We start from the raw sequence: 20,867 nt of genomic DNA on the forward strand, positions 1-20,867 counted from the left end.
GGGCATTAATTGGACATTCTTATTTTGAGGTAAAATAAAGATGCCAACAATAAATGAAACAGTAAAATTAAATACAAATTTTCTTCTGCGGTGCTTCTTGCACCTTTTTAACTGAAGTTTATTTCATTTGTAAATGTTGTTGTGACTCACCTGTTGTTTGCGCAGTTCTGCAGCAACACTCTGGATGAAAAGAGCCAGGGGTTCCAGGTTCACAGCCGCAGCACCGGCGGGTGTTTCTGTGCTCACATAAAGGTCCTCAGAGTCTCCCGAAGATTCAGGGAGCGAGGAGACGGCCACTGGAGACATCAAGGCGGCTGTCACCCACAGCGACAGGAGAAAGACAGGCTGCCAGAGAGCTGGAAGAGAATAAACAAGAAGAGTCAGTAGCGGTTTCTCCCCGGAGAGCAGAGAGCCATGGGCAGAGTTCAAAGAGTCAGAGTTTGTACTCACAGAGCGGCGAGGGCATCCTGAGGGTCGCGGGCAGTGGCGAGAGGACAGTCTGTATGGAGCTGTCTTGGGCTCGGGTGCTGAGACCTTTGTTGGCACTTGGACATCGCTGCCGAGTATTTATTGTACAGCTTCAACCTCTGGCTTTCCCGCTGGAAACCCCTACAAGTACCCCCTCCTCATGCGCAAGGCTATGCGTAAAAACAGCAACAGCCACATTTCTAGAGGGAAAGCCGACGTCCCTTGGTCAGTTTTTTTTAGCTGTTTTGAGGTAATACAGGGAATTACCAAAAAAGACGATTCCCCATATCATAGCGAAAGTGCTGTCTGGTGAAAACAAAAAACCTCTTTAAGGCTAAAAAGTACACACAGCAGATCAGGCTTTCCTTTAGACCTATTTGCATCATTTAAAAAACGGGAGCGAGTTATCAAATTCTTTAACACAAGAAGCGGATAAACACTTGTGCCTATATCATAACCTAATTTGTAGACATCCTAATCAAACTTGTATCATTCCTAGACTGGATTTATTCAATACTTTCATTGCCAGCCCGTCCTTCATAAACTCAATTCTGTCTATAAAAAAATCAGTGAAATTATCCCTTCTCCCAGACAATCTCTCTTTGCCTGTTGGCTGAATGTGAAGTTAACATAGAACAGTACAGCACAGCACAGGCCCTTTGGTCCTCGATGTTGTGCTGAGCTATGTCTGAACCCAAGATCAAGCTATCCCACTCCCTATCATTCTGGTGTGCTCCATGTGCCTATCCAATAACTGTGTGGAAGTTCTTAAAAGTGTCCAACCCTACTATCACTGCAGGCAGTTATTCTACACCCCAACTACCCTCTGAGTGAAGAATCTACCTCAGACATCCCTCCTATATCTCCCACCATGAACTTCACAGTTAAGCCCCCAAGTAACAGCTACATCCACCTGAGGAAACAGTCTCTGAATGTCCACTCGATCTATTCCCCTCATTAACTTAAAAACCTCAATTAAGTCACCTCACATCCTCTTCTGCTCTAAACAGAAAAGCCCCAGCTCCCTCAACCTTTCCTTATAAGACCTACCCTCCAAACCAGGCAGCATCTTGGTAAATCTCCTCTGCACTCTCTCCAATGTTTCCACATCCTTTTTGTAGTGAGGTGACCAGAACTGCACACAATACTCCAAGTGTGGTCTCACCAAGGTCCGGTATAGTTGCAGCATAACCCCATGGCTCTTAAACTCAAACTCCCTGTTAATAAACACTAACACGCTATAAGCTTTCTTCACGGCCCTATCCACTTGAGTGGCAACCTTCAGAGATCTGTGGATATGAACTCCAAGATCTCTCTGTTCCGCCACATTCTTCAGAACCCTGCCATTGACCCTGTAATCTGCATTCAAGTTTGTCTTACCAAAATGAATCACTTCGCACTTATCAAGGTTAAACTCCATCTGCCACTTTTCGGCCCAACTCTGCATCATATCAATGTCTCTTTGCAGCCTACAAGAGCCCTCCATCTCATCCATTACTCCATCAATCTTGGTGTCATCAGCAAATTTACTAACCCACCCTTCAGCCCTCTCTTCCAAGTCATTGATAAAAATCACAAATAGCAGAGGACCCAGCACTGATCCCTGTGCTACCCTGCTGGTAACTGGTCTCCAGTCTGAAAATTTTCCCTCCACCATCACCCTCTGTCTTTTATGAGACAGCCAGTTACTTATCCAACCAGCTAATGTTCCTTCTATCCCACAACCTCCTTACTTTCTTCATGAGTCTACCATGGGGAACCTTATCAACAGCCTTACTAAAATCCATGTATACAACATCAACTGCTCTACCTTCGTCTACGCACTTAGTTACCTCCTCAAAGAATTCAATCAAATTTGTGAGGCAAGGCTTATCCCTCCATGCTGATTATACCAGACTAAGCTGCGTCTTTCCAAATGGTCATAAATCCTATCCCTTAGGACTTTTTCCATGAACTTACTGACCACTGAAATAAGACTAACTGGCCTATAATTACCAGAATCATTCCTATTTCCTTTCTTGAACAGAGGAACAACATTCGCCACTCTCCAGTCCTCTGGCACAATCCCCGTCATGATGTGGATGTGCCGGCGTTGGACTGGGGTAAACACAGTAAAAAGTCTGACAATACCAGGTTTCAGTCCAACCGATTTATTAGCGGTTGGACTGAAACCTGGTGTTGTCAGACTTTTTACAATCCCCATGGACAGTGAGGACCCAAAGATCAAAGCCAAAGGCTCTGCAATCTCCTCCCATGCCTCCCAAAGTATCCTAGGATGTATCCCATCTGGCCCAGAGGCCTTATCGACCTTCAGGTTTTTCAAAGTTGCTAAAACATCTTCCCTCAGAACATCTACCTCCTCCAACCTATCAGCCTGTATCACACTCTTATCCTCAAAAACATGGCCCCTCTCCTTGGTGATCACTGAAGAAAAGTATTCATTCATTGCCTCTCCTATCTCTTCTGACTCCATGCACAAGTTCCCACTGCTATCCTTGACCAACCCTAACCTCACCCTTATTTCTCATATAAGCGTAAAAAGCCTTGGGGCTTTCCTTGATCCGTGAGTCTCTTTTGCTGCTGCAGAACCTCCCATCTGTCCCTCTAACCATCACGTCCCAAATAACTATTGCTCTCCTGCTCTCCCCCCTTCCCTTCTGAGGTACAAGGAAGGATTCAGTGCTGGAGATCTGGTCAGCTTGGCATACCATTGGTAAGTTGTCTCCCTCAACATTATCTACATGATATACGTCTTGCTGAAGGGAATGACCACAGGGGATGCCTGCACTGGTTGCTTTCTCCCAGCCCCTGTCACCGTCACCCATCTATTTTCATTCTTCAGAGTATCTATATCCCTGAAGCTTTTATCTATGATCACCTCTGCCTCCCAAATGATCCAAAGTTCAACCAGCTCCAACTCCAGTTCCCTAACGTGGTTTTTGAGGAGCTGGAGACAGGTGCACTTCCCATAGGTGAAATCAGCAGGGACACTGACAGCATCCCTTACCTCAAACATTTTTCAGGAGGGACGTTGCACTGCCTTTCCTGCCATTCCCCTTAGATAAAAAGAAAGAAAGATCTTGCGTGATATTCCCTCACCTTCCTTAGGTTAGAGGAAGAAGCGAGGAAAAAGAAAGAAAGCTTACCTGCTCTCACTCCAAGTTTTTTTTAGGTTAGAGGAGGAGGGAGGATGGAAGACTCTACATGTGTAGAGACTCGGGTTTCCTCCCCGTTCAAATCTATTGGGGAAAAAAACTTCCCAGGTCTCACTGGGGCCTACTTCCGGTTTTACACTCCTGGCTGCCTTAGAAAAAACTCTGAAAAAAAGTTAAAAATCCCTCTTACCTACTAGCTTTCCTCACTTGAATCACTACTCTAGCTGCTGCTCTGGAACAATGAGGTCGAACCCTCTAAGGTAAGTACCTTTTAAAGAAAAAAACTTTCCAAGTCTCACTGGGACCTGCTTCTGGTTTTACAATCCTGGCTGCCTTAAACCAAACTTATCTTAAATTAAAATAGTTGAATGCTAAATCCTTCAAAATATGAAGAAATGTTTCAGCCAATATTCCAAAATGTATGTGGTGTAATTCCACATTCTCAATCCCATTGCTTGTGTGCCTATCCAGACTGTCCAGCCAAATATTTGTGGGTTAGCTCATGTTAATATCCGTTGGTGGCTCCCCATTATCCACTGATGAAATTGCTCCATTAAAATCTGCTTGGACACCTTGCAATCCTATGGAAACTCTCTGCTCCTCCAGATGTTTTGATGTGGATATGCTGGCGTTGGACTGGGGTAAACACAGTAAAAAGTCTGACAACACCAGGTTTAAGTCCAACCGATTTATTTGATAGTAAACTCACAAGCTTTCAGAGTTTGTCCCTTCGTCAGGTGAATGGAGAGTTCTGGCCTCAGACAGAGCATATAACAGCATAGACAGTTTACAGATTACTGATTAGAATGCGAATCTTTACACCTAACCTGCTGCTCAAGTCCTGAAGTGGCTGACAACGTGAGTGGAAGGAGCACTGATCACAGGTTAAAGAGATGTGTATTGTCTCCAGACAGTACAGTGAGTGAGGTTTTGCAAACCCAGGCAAGTGTTGGGGGTCACAGTGCGACATGAACCCAAGATCCCTGTTGAGACTGTCCTCGTGTGTGCGGAACTTGGCTATCAGTCTCTGCTCAGTGACTCTGCGCTGTCGTGTGTCGTGAAGGTCGCCTTGGAGAATGCTTACCAGGAGGTCAGAGGCTGAATGCCTGTGACTACTGAAGTGTTCACCAACAGGAAGGGAACAGTCTTGCCTGGTGATTGTCGAGCGATGTTCATTCATCCATTGTCATAGCGCCTCCAGATGTTTAGCAACATATCCAAACTTGTTTCCTCATTTGGCCAAGAAACAGTCTTTCTCTCTGAGTAGCTGCAAGCTTGGAACAAACTGCAGCACCCATTTTCCTAATGGATGAGCTTTCAATCGGCAGTGCAAATTAGGTATGGGTACAAACCAGAAAGTAGGAAAGTTCCCCTGCCAAAGCCTCCTGATAGCTTGTGTGCAGTTGGAGGCACTGATTGGAGCGGCTGGGTTTTGGGCACGTTAAGCTCCACCCTCAGGCTTGTGCAGCACAATTTGGACTCGCTGATATTTTTGCAGGTAAAGTGCGTATGGGGGTGTCTCAGAACGAGTCCAAAAATCGGATCTGAAACACTCCCAGTTTCAAATCCTCCCAGCACTTAGAATCAATATGGTAAAATGGGTCCGTTGTCTCTGTTGTAATGTAGGAAAAACTATTGCCAGGATTTTCCAGTTCTGCTTATGTGTGGATGCAGTGAAAATTTGATGGAACCAGAGGTTCATTGAAATGGGCATGAATTTCCTATCCCACAGCAAACAGGGACACGAAATCCCAGCCTATGTCATAAGATAAATAGGTTAAATTTGCTCTCAATTAGCTATAAGTTTAAATTAATCCTTTTGTCTAATGTTGCCAGGACTTGAGAAACTGAGTTACAGAGAAAGGTTGAATAGGTTAGGACTTTATTCCCTGGAGCGTAGAAGAATGAGGAGAGAGTTGATAGAGGTGTATAAAATTATGATGTTTATAGATAGAGTGAATGCAAGCAGGCTTTTTCCACTGAGGCTAGGGGAGAAAAAAACTAGAGGGCATGGGTTAAGGGTGAAGGGGGAAAAGTTTAAAGGGAATATTAGGGGGGGTTCTTCACACAGAGAGTGGAATGAGCTGCCGGGTAAAGTGGTAAATGTGGCCTCACTTTTAACATTTAAGAAAAACTTGGACAGGTACATGGATGAGATGGGTATGGAGGGATATGGTCCAAGTGCAGGTCAGTGGGACTAGGCAGAAAAATGGTTTACACAGCCAAGAAGGGCCAAAAGGCCTGTTTCTGTGCAGTAGTGTTCTATGGTTCTAACGTGTGTTTAAATAAACCATCAAGTAGAAATGGGCCTAATTTGGCTTACTGCTGCAATGGTTTTGTCTGTCCAACGACAGCAGTGAGAGGCCTAAGCTGTTTGCTGGCTAGGCCCTTTAACATGTGGCTAGTAAGTCATGAGTTCATAATAAGGAGGGTAGGAAATTTTCCAGCTCCTATGCTGAGCTGGCTGACAACATGGATTAGGGGAGGGCGAAGACATCCTGTGCATGGCTACACATGGAATGACAATGGGTTGGGATATGATTCTGCATGAAAGGGAAGCTCTTTCTGGTCCCATAAAAGGATAAGAACATTTTGTTTGACAGTCATTGAAATATGTAGCACTCTTTTTAAGGATTCTTCACTCATGTGATCCATTAGACAATACACCGCCCACCATTAGTGCTTGAAAATCACACTAAGGCTGCTGCAATAGGCCCAGAGTCCTGTGGGAAAGGTCAGAGCCAGAGAGGACAGGAGTCAGAGATGCAGTGGGGGGGATGAGGGCAGATTGGGGTTAAAGGGATCAGCTCAAAGACAGCATGGAAGGATTTGAACATAAGAATGAATGTTTTAAATTTGAAGAAGTATTGGGGTGGGGGAAGGTGGATGGGTTGTGGCTCCATGAGCTAAGCTGGATCAGCAGTGACAAGGACAATTGATGAGTTTTACCTGGTTTTGGGCAGCAGTCTGGAATCATCCACATAGTACTCAAAAAAATGGTGGAGAGGAGCTTTTGCTTTCCATCAACCGAAATTAGGATTGAACCCACAATCGAACAGGGAATATTTAACTCACTTCCATATCTTCAGACCTTTCACTGAATGCATGGTGTTGTTTCATTGGATATTGGAAGTGCACGCTACTGCTAAAATGGGCTCCACTAGCTTTGACTAATGAGGCATCATTCTCACTCAATCAGAAAAAGTTAGCAGAAAATGACAGCCTAAGTCTAACTTCCAGCAAGTAATTTTTTGGCCTAAGAATCGAGATAGTTTTTACGAGTAAGTGATTACTCTTGTGATAACATTTACATAAAACTGCCACAATTTTATGAATGATTTGCCGAGACTAAAATAGCATCCCTTGCTTAAAACATTGTGCTGTGTCATCATTCAGCAGTTACTTTATGTAATCAGCTCCATCTGCTACTAAAAAGAATTTGTGGTTGGAAAGAAACAGAATTAAGGAACTTACTGAATTCATATAGATTCACTAAATCTAAAAACAGATAAATTATCAGGACAAGTTTCAAGCATTTATTCAAGTTTCAACCTCAAGTTTCATAAGATTACTTATTCAACATATATTAGCAATAAAATGACCAATAACTTCTGATTTACCAAATATTTGCGCACAGTTACTGGATATAGTTACCCATTCAAGCACTGAAACTTACTATGGAGCACAATGTATTCCTTCCATTGAATGATCCGTATCAATATCAAACATGTATGAGTTAGTCAACTGGGATACCTTTTCTACTCTCTCTAACGATTTAACCCACTTCAGAACGTCATTTGCATATCACTTTCAATTCCTTTTTTAAGAATCTTTAAATTAGAAAAGTAAGTTCCATTTATGTAGTGACTTTTACAACCTTAGACATCCCAAGTACTTGGAAAGTAATGAGCTACCTTTGAAGTGTGGTTATTTTTGCAGGGAATGTGGTAGCCAACTTGAACACAGCAAGGTCCCACAAACAGCTATATTAGCATCTACTTTAGTGATGTGGTTAGGTGAAACTTGCAGTTTCAGTACCAACCATGAGCTGTTTGTGCTGTTGGTTGACATCATCTTAGATCTGGTCTAATACTGAACTGGATTTGCCTCTGTGAAATCCAACTGAATCACAAAGAAAAATGTTGAATCCAATCACATCGATATATGGGTCACAACTGTGTGGAGTTTGCATGTTTTCCATGTGTCTATGTAGGTTTCTTCCGGGTGCTCTTGTTTCCTCCCACAGTCTGAAAGACATGCTGGTTAGGTGCATTGGCCATGCTAAATTCTCCCTCAGTGTACCCAAACAGGCACTGGAGTGTTGCGACTAGGGGCTTTTCACAGTAACTTCATTGCAGAGCCTTCTTGTGACACTAGTAAATAAACTTTATACATAACTATAATTTGACAGATATCACAGACATTTATACACTTTTGAATGCCTTGTAGTTAAACAGATTATTACATGGGGTTCAAACAGAAATACAGCCTAATTTTAAATTTGTTTTTAAAGTTTAGAAGATCATAAGAAATGGGAAAAGGAATAGGACAGTCAGCCCATTGGGCCTGTTCAGCCATTTGATAAGATCATGGCTGATCTAATTTGGCCTTAACTCCACTTTCCTGCCTATTTCCCATAACTCTGTCAATCAATACAAAAACAGAAAATACAGGAAAATCTCAGCAAGTCTGACAACATTTGTGGAGAGAATAGAGCTAACATTTTGAGTCAGATTTGCTGAGATTTTCCAACATTTTCTGTTTTTGTTTCCGATTCCTGCATCCAGCTTTTACCTGTCTAAAACAGCCTTGAATATGTCCAATGGCGCAGCCTTCACTGCTCTCCATGGGAGAGAATTACAAGCATTAATGACCCTTAGAGTAAAGAAATTTCTCCTCATCTCTGTCTCAAATGGGAGACCCCTTATTTTTAAATTGTGCCCCCTAATTCTCAATTCTCACATGATAGAAAATGTCCTACCCCCATCAACCTTACTCAAAATCTTTCATTCAATAAGTTCACATCTCATTCTTTTGAACTCCAATAAGTATAGGCCCGACCTGCTCAACCTTTTGTCATAAGAGAACGTCTTCACCTCAGGAACCAGCCTCGTGAACCTTCTCTAAACTATTTCCAATGGTAGTATATTCTACCTTAAGTAGACCAAAACTGTATGCAATGCTTCAGCTGCAATCTCACCAACACTCTGTGCAACTGTAGCAAGACTAAACTACTTATTATATTCTATCCCCTTGCAATAAAGACCAACATTACTTGCTGTATCTGCGTTCTAACTTTTTTTGAGATTCATGTACATGGACACCCAAATCTCACTGGATTGCAGCTTTCTGCAGTTTCTCCATTTATTTGTTCTTCTATTCTTCCTGTCGATGTGGGCAACCTCACATTTTCCCACAAATGTTCCATCTGCTAAACGTTTTCACAATCACTTAACCTATTTATTTCTCTTTGCAAACTTTTTGTATCATAACTTGCTTTCCTGCATATCAACAAGTGTTACTATACTATAGTTTTTCCCTTTGTCCAGGTCATGAGCATAGGTTGTAAATAGTTGAAGCCTCCCAGCATTGATCTCTATGGCATTCTACTGGTTACAGTTTGCCAATTAGAAAATTACCCATTTATCTTGACTCTCTGTTTCCTGTTAGTCTGCCAATCCTCTATCTAGGCTAAAATATCCAACACAATGAATCTTGTGCTGTAACTTTTTATGTGATACTTTATCAAATGCCTTTTGGGAATCCAAAAAAACCACACCTACTCATTCTCCTGTATCCACTCTGCTTGTTCCATCCTCTGAAAAATCTAATAAGTTTGTCAAACATGATTTCCCTTTTACAAAACCATGTTGACTCTGCCTGATTGTATTATGATTTTCTGTATGACCTGCTACTATTTCCTCAATAATGGATTCTAACAGTTTCCCAATGACAGATGGTAGACTAACTGGCTTATAGTTTCCTACTTTCTGTCTGCCTTCTTTCTTGAAGAGTTTGTTACATTTCAATTTATTCAGCCTACTGGGATATTTCCAGAACCTTGGGAAGTTTGGAAGTTTACAGCCAATGCATGCCTGCATCCACTTCCTTTGAGGTACTAGAATGTAAGCCATCAGGTCTGGGATACTTGTTAGCCTTTAATCCTGTTAGTTTTTCCAGTAATTTTTCTTTATGATTGTGGTTGCTTTATGTTCCTCCATCCCTTTTCCTTTTGATTTTCTACCATTCTGGAGATGCTTTTTGTGACTTCATGGTGAAAACAGGTACAAACAGTTGGTTCAAAGTGTTTACCAATTCCTTCTCTCCCATTATTATTGCCCATTTTTATTCTTTAAGAGACCAATGTTTACTTTAGTTACCCTCTTCCTTGTAATGTACTTATAGAAGCTTTTACTATCAGTTTTTATATTACTTTTAGTTTTCCACCATACTCCAATGTATCCCTCTTTATTTATTTTTAGTCATTCTTTGCTGGTTTATCATTTTTCCCAATCACTTGTGTGAGCACTGTTCTTTGCAATGTTGTAAATCTTTTCTTTCAGTTTGATACCATCCTGAACTTCCTTAATTATCTGCAGGTGTGCATTTTGCTGTAGTATCTTTCTTTCTCAATGGAATATATCCTTGTTGAGACATATTAAATATCTCCCTAAATGTCTGCCACTGCTTACCTATTGTCCTACCATTTAACTTACTTTCTTATTCTACTTCAGCTAACTCTCTCTTCATACTTTAGTAATTGTCTTATTTAAGTTTAAGGCACCACCTTCAGCTTTGAATTTCTCACCATCAAACCGAATATGAAATATGATCATGATCAATCTTATCTAGAAGGTCCTTAACTATGAGGTTGTTAATGAATCCATATAATGAAACTTCATTGCACATTTCCAAGCTCAAAATAGCCTGTTTCATTATTGGTTTCAGAATGTATTATTCAAGAAAGTGTCCCAAATACATTCTGTGAACTCATTCTCCAGGATACCGTTGCCAATTTGATTTGTCCAATCTATGTGAAGATCAAAATCTCCCATGATTATTGTAGTGCCTTTCTTACAAGCCCCCATTATTTCTTGATTTCTACTTTGTCCTACAGTGTAGTTACTGAGAGGGAGCCTACAAACTATTCTCACTGGTGATTTCTTTCTTTTCTCCACCTCAATTTATTCTACATTGTGATCCTTTGAACCAAGATCATTTCTCACTTTTGCAAGGATCTTATCCTTTCTTAAAAGAACCTGCCATCCTCCTCCTTTTTCTTTCTTCCTTTCCTCCCCAAATTTCAAATATCCTTCAATATTCCGATTCCAGCTGTGACCACTTTGCACCATTGCCTTTGTAATGGATATCATATCAGAATCATTTATTTCTAATTGTGCTAACAATTCATGCACCTTCTAATAATGCTACGTGCCTTCAAATAAAGAGCCTTTAATTTTGTCTTTTTACCATTTTTTCCACTGTGAGATTATCTGCTGGTGCACTCTTATATTTACATTCCATCCCTTTCTGTCACTCTGGATATCACTGCACACATCACTACTTTTATACTATTACCGTTGTCCTTTCTCTTTAGCTTTTCAAATCTCCCCTCAAATCGAACCTTTTTCCTCCACTATTTATTTTAAAGTCCTTTCAGTAGCATGAAAGGTTAATTTTTAATTTGTAAATATATAGGGAGCATCATCAGTGACATAAAATCACATTACAATAGAGAGATAGTAAGTACTATGTAGAGCCTTGTCTTGAGCCTGCGTTTTACATAGTTAGCCTAGTGTTCAATAAAAGGTAGAGTTTACCAAAGCCTCACCTCCAGCATTATCTGTAAGTCCAGATCAGTGAAAAATCCTCTCTACGACCTACAATAATCATAACAGATAGTGACAGCAAAAAGCATAATGAAAGAAACAATGAGTGAAGAAGGAGCAGAAAAACGGCTGCAGTATAAGGACAGCAGGAGAAGATCTTTAACTGAACTCCAGAAAAGGCTATCGTGAAGGGAAGCTATGAAAAAATTCCTACCTTTACTGCAATGCTTCAACTGTGCGGAAAGCCCAGATCATGCCAAGAAGTGGCAGAACATGTGCTGCAGATTTACCAGGAACAGAACAGCTTTGGGATAAGCAGAGAAAACTATCAACAAAAAAGTTAGTACCTTACTCTACTAGGCAATACTACAGACACTGTCATAAACGCATGGCAACTTGTGGAGAGGTTATCAAAGCCTTTGATACTTATTTTAGTCTTTGAAGAAACACTATTATGGAAGGGACAAAATTCAATAGGCACACCCAAAGACTGGGAGAGAGCATAGATTCTTTCTTAAAGATTTATATCCACTAGTTGAGAATTGTGAGTGTGGAGCCTCTCTCCTTCTACATCTGTATTTATGATGTGGGAGTCTTAGAAGAGACTTTAGTAGTTAGTCAATCATCCATCCATGTCAATATGTTACCCCTTGAGCTTTTATCTTTCGCAATAATCTTTAATGTGACATATTATCAAATGTCCTCTGGAAATCTAAATCCAGTAACATCCACTGGTTTCCTACCATCTACAGTATATGTTACTTCTTCAAAGAGCTCCAATAAATTATATATACATGATTTCCTTCTTGCAAAACCATGTCGGATTGCCTGCTTACCCTGAATTTTTCCAAGTGCCCTGTTACAATGGGGGAAATTTTACCAGAATTTGGCAAAGTGTTGGTCCTGGCATGAAAATTGGAATGAAACCCAAAAAATGGCTCTGCCATAATTTCTGACTGAATTTGAGCCTCATTGACAAAAGATGTTATGGTCTAAAGAATCATGGCGCGCGCGCGGCAGCATCTCTCTGATTCACCCGCCACAGTTCCATTTAATTATGTCAATCACTGGGGAGCTGCAGATGAATGGTTTCTCAGCTCTGAGCATTTGCCCCAAACCCTGGGACCAGGATGGTAACACAGCCAGCTAGACTCATTCAGTGTCATTCTAGACACAATCATCTAGTGTCATTCCCCCTCACTATATTGTCCCTTTTTTTTGTTCCCCTCACTTGAATGGTTTCCTGTGCCATGGTGCCATAGTCAGTTTTCTCATCTGTCCTGCAGCCCCAACTTTTGGATGGAGGTTCCTGCACTCCCAGTCTGAGTCCACTTATCTTTCTCACTCACCTGTCCCTATCTGCTAAACAAATGAAAAGATCATATCCTAAGTGATGTGACTACCTCCTAGTACAAAGCATCTTCCCTCCCTGATGTGTCATGGTATTGGTAGCTCAGCCTCCAGCTCAATGACTCTGAGCTAGAACTCCTATGCATATATTAAAGGCAAAATATTGTGGATGCATTTGCTGTTTTATTGCATTTGTCCTGGGTTGCATTGGTATCCTGGAGCTCCCACATACTGCAGCATTGGCACATCACCCATCCTGCCATCCTCAAAGTGATTTAATTAATTACCTAATGATATTATTCACTTATTTATTTCCCTTTTTAACATATTTTATGAAATTTACCACCAATGCGTAAGCTATTTTAAACTTTAAGAGTGGAATAAATCTTAACCACTTACTAAATGCTCACCAAACAACTAGCTTCTTCCCTATGGGTTGAAAAACAAAGATATGAAATCTACCATCACCTTTCCCCTCTGCACCAAACTCCCAAGTTAGCACTTACATCTCATTACACTCATGTCTCGTCACACTCTGTGCTCCCACATACTTGAAATAATTAAACAGAATGGTTGTCAAATTGCATTAATTACCCATAGTTTTTTTTCCATATTCACCATTATCTTTGACAAAGAGATTGGAATTTTGTTGTCCTGTCCACCACAGATATCGGAGCAGGTGAGGAGCGGGCCATGGAAAGATCCGTTGATGTTAGGTAGGATTTTCCAGTTTTGGAGTGACTGAGGATGGAAATTCCCGCCTGTAGTTTTTTTAAAGTGGTTGAAGGTAGAATGTTGCTTTAAACATTTGAAAACTTGTTTTACACTGGCATGTTCTAGTGCCATGCTTCTCCAATTGGTGCCTGCAGAGATCATACAGGCTCTACAGTGCAGAAGGAGGCCATTCAACTCATTGAGTCTGCACTGACCACAATCCCACCCAGGCCTTATTCCTGTAGCCCCACATATTTGCCCATCTAATCCCCTGAAACTAGGGTCAATTTAGCAAAGCCAATCAACCTAACTCGCACATCTTTGGACTGCAGAAGGAAACCGGAGCACCTGGAGGAAACCCACACAGACACAGGGAGGATGTGCAAACTCCACACAACAGTGACATGAGGCTGGAATTGAACTTGGGACCCTGGCACTATGAGGCAGCAGTGCAAACCACTGTGCCAATGAACCACGCTTCCAAAAGATCTGTGATGCTGGACTAACCTTAGCATTGGGAAATGATAGAGACTGTGCTGAGTATGAGTGAGTACCATGTTCTGCTCACTGCAATCCTGCCTTCCCCCTGCACCTCAAGCCTTCTCTCTGGGTTCTTGCTTTCTCTGGCACCAGCCCCACAACTCTCACCGAGTCTATCTGCCCAAGATGTATCTCTCTTTTCCAACTTCTGTTTAACCGGATGCTGACAGATAAGCTGTGCCATTCAATCAATTTCCATCTTGTCACCAGTGTTATATATTTTGTGTGCCCAGGAATTATTTTGGCCTGGAATTATTAACAGAATCTTCAGACCTTGTTTGGAACTAGGAAGGAGAATAGAGAAACTTAGGTACAGGAGATTTATGCAGCACGAAGGCTGTTCTGAGGCAGAGCCCCAGTTCTACATGCTTACTCCATGCTTCAGGAAGATTCTGCCGAGACAGGATTGCACCCTCTGATGTGAACACTCACTCTCAGTTTATATTGGTCCCTCAAAACAGGTGACCCTCTATTGCTGTACTGTCTTAAAGAGACAGACACCACATACACAACAGAAACCTATTGGAAAAGATGATAATGCTTGAGAAATAATGTTCTAGAATCATGATGAAAGAGTGCTGCATTGCAAGAACTTTTGTCCTTTGGATGAGTTGATGAATTGTTGAGATGGATGTAGCAGATCTCCTGCCACTACTTGAAGAACAGAAATTTCTTTAATGGAATTTCTTTCACTCCCCCATTCAGCAATGTCAAAAATACAGATACTGTGCAAAATGGCTGCAGTCTTTTGCCAATCTAACAGATGAAGGGATGAATTTTGCTGCCCCATCCTTCACAGAAATCGAAGCAGGCGAGGGGTGGACCCGAAGCTGTTGACGTCAGGCGGGATTTTCCAGTGTCAGGGCAAACGAGGCCCAAAAATCCCACCCGAAATGTCTGGAAATAATTCATTGGATATAAAGTGTTTGAAAACAACCTGAAAGATGTGACACATTGCTACACAAATGTAGGCTCTTTCTTTGTTAAATCACAAGTTTGCACATTATCCTTCATTTTCACAAGTCAAATGTGTAGACTTGCATATGGAAAAAACACTCAGTCACTGAAATATTTGCATTCAGTTCTAAACATATTTATCACATGGATCCATTAAATTTCTTCTTCAGTGGTTCATTTTGACAATAAATATTGCAAAAAAGTAACAATTTACATCTTATCATCTTACTTATTATTTCTGTCATTTATTTTAATTTTTTTGTTAAGATCCCAGTATTAATTCTTGCACTAATTAGCCACTTCAGTCCATTTTATAATGAGAATTCTCTCCTGCTCCTTTCTACTTTTCTCTTTTGTTGTTAATATTTGCCATCAATTTGTTCCCTCGAGTATGGTTCCAGTGGTTTTGGGTCCTAAGGCACATTCCATTCAAGTGACCACTCTTCATGTATGAGTCCGAAAGATGATGATTAGTAGGCTATCTCACTGTCTGCGGAGGAAAAGAGTTAAAGTTTATTTATTAGTCAAAAGTAAGGCTTATATTAACACTGCAATGAAGTTACTGTGAAATTCCCTGGTCGCCATATTCCGGCACCTGTTTGGGTTAATGCTCCTAATCAGCACATTTTTCAAGTTGTGAGAGGAAACCAGAGTACCCAGAGGAAACCCACACAGATACAGGGAGAATGTGCAAACTCCATAGAGACAGTGATCCAAGCCAGGAATCAAACCCAGGTCCCCTGCACTTATGAGCAGCAGTGCTAACCACTGTGCCACCAAGCCACCTGTAGAAGGAGGGAAGAAGAGCATTATGGTTAAGTTCAGCCCAGTCCTCACCTTATGTTCACAGACATTTGCTGCAAATGAAAGATACAACAGTAGAATAGACTTTGATATGAATACACCACAAAAGGAGTATAAATATATACGCAATCTATAACAATAGTTTTTGTTGGGCTGGATTGTTTTGATTGATCATTTTAAGGCGCCCATGCAGATGCATGTGGGATAGCATAGACCATTGCAGTGGGTGATGCTCATACAGCTATCAATGGTTGGTGGCAGTGATTGGATTGGTATAAAAAAAGGTGGAAGATAAGGGGAATGCAACAACAAAGCTGCAAAAATCATTTCCACGACGATGTGATGAGATTGATGGAAGGAATAAGAGTGACAAGTGCAGGATGTGGATGAAATGGGGTGAATGGAAGGAAAGGGGTAGGGATGCCATCAGAAGGATGAATTGTATGGCATGGGGATACCATGAGACAGGTGGTTGGGAGGGGTGGATGAGATGATGTAATTGGTTAAGTTTGGCAAAATGGCAAGGATATTAAGTACAGCATATCGTTAATAAGCTATTTCTTGCTTAAAAATGAAGATTCACTGATTTGAATGAAAGATTTTTAAGAAGAGCTCTCAGGTGAATTGAAAGAATGTAGATTCTGTAGACTGCAGATTGAATGGGTAGGCAGCTCAGGAAAGTATTCAGGAGGGTTGGCTGTCAGGTCAAATGGGGTTGCGGGATGGGGAGGGGGACAGAAAGGTTAGTTGGATGGAGATGTAGACATGTGGTCAGGTCAGGTTGGGGATTTGTCCAGGGGGTGGGGGGGATTGAGGGTATTGGTTGTGGTTCTCAGTTCAGTTACGCTGGCAAGTCTCTGCATTAGATCAGGTATTAACCAGTGTAACATTTCCTGGGTAAATATCCAGGTAAGTTCTGCATATCTGGCCCAAGTCTCTAAAATTGAGCTCAGTGTCAGAGACATTCGCAGAGGGTCCCTGGGCAGAGGAAATCAATACATTAGAATTGAACTTTCTGGGCAATTTCAGTTCATGTGTGCGCTAGGATGCCTGCAGGGCACCTCCCAACTTGAGTCCAGATTTCGATGGATACCAGAAGATGTGGGCGAATGCACATCATAACGTCACATCAGAAAATCACATGGCAATCTATCAACCTCCGTGTATGAAGCTAGTTCATTCTTCTTGCACCAATGAATTTTTTTAATGAAGCAAAACTTATTTTAATGACCCCTCTCAAGCTCCTGACCTCTAAAAAACAGATTTTCAATCCTGGCACCCGAAATGCCAACATCTGGGTAATTTCCACGCCCTGACTAATTTAATTAGACTTGAGACGACCCTTAAAATGGTCTATTCTACCAGCAGTAGGGTAGGAAGCGTAAGTACTTCCAGCTGCTGGTTGAGATTGGCAAGCAGTAGTCCCAATTAAATTTTCAAATTCTAGGGAGTGAGAAGCGCAGTATATTAATAACTACCAAAGCATTGCCATTTGTTCTTTAAATTCAGAAATAACTGTCAATCCAGCTGAAATAGAATCCACAAGCTGCAAGGCTATGTCCTCAGCCCCTTACTATACTCCTTATACACTTCTGACTGTGTGGCCAAGTTCCCCTCCAACTCGATTTTCAAGTTTGCTGATGACACCACCATAGTGGATTGGATTTCAAACAATGATGAGACAGAGTACAGGAAAAAGAATCTGGTGAATTGGTGCGACAACAGCAATCACACCTTCAATGTCAGTAAAATGAAACAGATAGTCATCGACTTCAGGAAGCATAATAGAGGACATGCCCATGTCCACATCAGAGGAAATGAAGTGGAAATGGTTGAGAGCTTCAACCTTTTAGGTGTCCAGATCATCAACAATCTATCCTGGTACCTCCAGTAAAAAGTCTGACAACACCAGCTTTAAGTCCAACCGATTTATTTGACAGTATACTCACTAGCTTTCGGGATCAGTCCCTTCATCAGGTGAATGGAGAGTTCTGGCCTCAGACAGAGCATATAAAGCACAGACAGTTCACAGATTACTGATTAGAATGTGAATCTTTACACCTAACCTGCTGTTCAAGTGGCTGACAATGTGAGTGGAAGGAGCACTGATCACAGGTTAAAGAAATGTGTATTGTCTCCAGACAGTACAGTAAGTGAGGTTTTGCAAACCCAGGCAAGTCACGACACACGACAGCACAGAGTCGCTGAGCAGAGACTGATAGCCAAGTTCCGCACACATGAAGACGGTCTCAACAAGGATCTTGGGTTCATGTCGCACTATCTGTAACCCCTGTGACTTGCCTGGGGACTAACCCGAAAGCTAGTGATTGTACTATCAAATAAATCGGTTGGACTTAAACCAGGTGTTGTCAGACTTTTTACTGTGTTTACCCCAGTCCAACGCCAGCATATCCACATCATGGTACCTCCATGCCAATGCTATAGTTAAGAAAGCCCACCAATGCCTCTATGTTCTCAGGAGGCTAAGGAAATTTGGCATGTCCACAGAGCATTTCACCAATTTTTACAGTTGCACCATAGAAAACATCCTTCCTGGTTGTATCAAAGCTTGGTATTGCTCCTACTCTAACCAAGACTGCAAAAAACTACAAAGGGTTGTGAACGTAGCCCAGTCCATTACACAAACCAGCCTCCCATCCATTGACACTTCCCACTGCCTTGGGAAAGCAGCTAGCTAATCAAGGACCCCATGCAGCCTGAAATATTCTCTTCCATCTTCTTCTGTCAGGAAAAAGATACAAAAGTCTGAAGTTATGTACCAACTGACTCAAGAACAACTTCTTCCCTGCTGCCAACAGATTTTTGAATGGGCCTACCTTACATTAAATTGATCTTTCTCTACTCCCTAGCTAAAACTGTAACACTACATTTTGCATTCTCTCCTTTCCTTCTCAATGTTCACTATGAACATAGAGTTTTGTCTGTATAGCACGTAAGAAACAATGCTTTTCACTGTATACCAATACATGTGACAACGATAAATAATATCAGATCAAATGAAAAACTTGGCATCAATTCCTTCCTTGAATTGTACAGAAAGCAATTGGGCATGGCCTTTTCTTCCTTGCTAAATCTGACAGATTGTCTCTCTTCTTTTTGACATAGCTGTGCTGGATATCAGAGGTGGGATACAAGAGATGGATATGTAGAGCCCCACCATAAGATAGGCTGACAATCTTTCTTAATGTAGTCAAGCTCAGCATAAAATACTCCAGGGGATTTTGTCAGTGGCTGTTGACAGGGATGCTTTGGGGATTGTTGCTCTTTAAACATCTGCAACACAACTTGGGTAACACCAATAATAACATCTCTCAAAGATTGTTTAACTTGCCTGCCGCTTATCCATATATATAAGGATATTACTCAGCTCAGTGCTCTTCTTGGAGTTTCATTCTCTCAGATCAGTGAATGTGTTAAGGCATCATCTGAGAGTAGGGTCGGATTTATAATGTGCGAGGGTTATGTTGATGTCTATTTGGATGATATTATCTCCCTCCTTATGAGAAAATGTCTGCACAGGAGCCAGAATTCACACAGGTCAACTTGCAGGTCAGCAACTACCCCTTGACCCATCTTCATAGAGGTCAAAAACCATCACATATCTTTGAAACCTTTTATTGTGACATGGAAGTCACTCACCTTTCACACTCCAGTTACTGAAGAAACAGCTCACAAGATCAGCAGATCAGACACAAAACCACTGCAGTCAAACACCAGGATAAAATAGTCGGGTGGAAAATAAGAGGAATAAATGATGTAGGACAAAAAGAGGGTTGTTTCCTCATTAATACTGTATTCAGAGAGTTGTTTTCATTCTTTCACAGGATGTGAATGTTACTGATTAGGCCAGCATTTACTGCCCATCCTTAATTACCCTTGAGAGGGTGATGGTGAGCTGTTTTCTTGAACTGCTGCAACCCTTGTGGTGTATGTACGCCCATGGTGCTGTTAAAGAGGGAGTTATAGGATTTTGACCCAGCAACAATGAAGGAATGGCAAGAGAATTCCAAGACAGGATGGTATGTAGCTTGGAGCGAGCTTTCAGGTGATGGTGTTGCTGTGTATCTGCTATTCTTGTCCTTCTAGGTGGAGGTCACAGGTCTGGACAGCATTGTCAGAGAAACCTTGGTGAGCTGTTGAAGTATTCTTGTAGATGGTACACACTACTGCCACTGAGCATTGATAGTTGAGGGAGTGGATGTTAAAAGTGGTCATTGGAGGTACCAATCAAGCGAGCTGCTTTGTCCTGGTGGTGTCAAGCTTCTTGAGTGTTGTTGGAACTGGAGCCATCTAAGCAGAATATTCTAGCACACTCCTGACTTGTGCATTCTCACCAAACTACCTATCATAGATTCATATGTCCATGACAGAGTGTTGGAGCGACCTCTGCACAATTTTTGGCGAAGATATTCTCAACATGGTTGTGCAGCACCATCACTGCTTAATGGAGTGGATTCAGAACAGAACTAACAGCTCAAAACTAGCCATCCATAAGGTACTGCGGACTGTCAGCTGAACTGCGGTCCCTCACAATCTGTAGCATGTATTGTCCAATGTATTCAACATGTCTTGATATGGTGTGTTTAGAACTGGCTAAAGATTGGCATCTTTGATGTTGTGGACCTCAGGAGAAGGCTGCGATGAATCCTTCACTCAACATTTCTGCTGCAGGTGGTGGCAAATGCACAGATATGATGAGCACACCAAGATTGAGGATGGAGATATTTGTTTACCCTAGTCCTCCTGTTAATTGTTTAATTTTCCACAAGTATTCATGACTATAAGTGACAGGATTGCAGGGCTTTGATATTTGATTTCTATGTTGAAAAAAAGCTGAGGGAAGCAACAGTATCCTGAAAAATGAAATTAATTTGGTAACCATTGGGATTTCCACCCACACAGCAGTACATGCCCAGGGAATTCTCATTTTGTACTAATGTTGACTTAATTGCCAAAATTATCACAAGGAGGAATTTCACCCCTGACAACGCATTTATGAAAAATAACCAGTTTCATTTGTATATGCAAA

The sequence above is a fragment of the Carcharhinus amblyrhynchos genome, chromosome 2 (assembly GCF_965287045.1).
Source record: "Carcharhinus amblyrhynchos chromosome 2, sCarAmb.v2.hapA, whole genome shotgun sequence".
In the NCBI taxonomy this organism is placed as follows: Eukaryota; Metazoa; Chordata; class Chondrichthyes; order Carcharhiniformes; family Carcharhinidae; genus Carcharhinus; species Carcharhinus amblyrhynchos.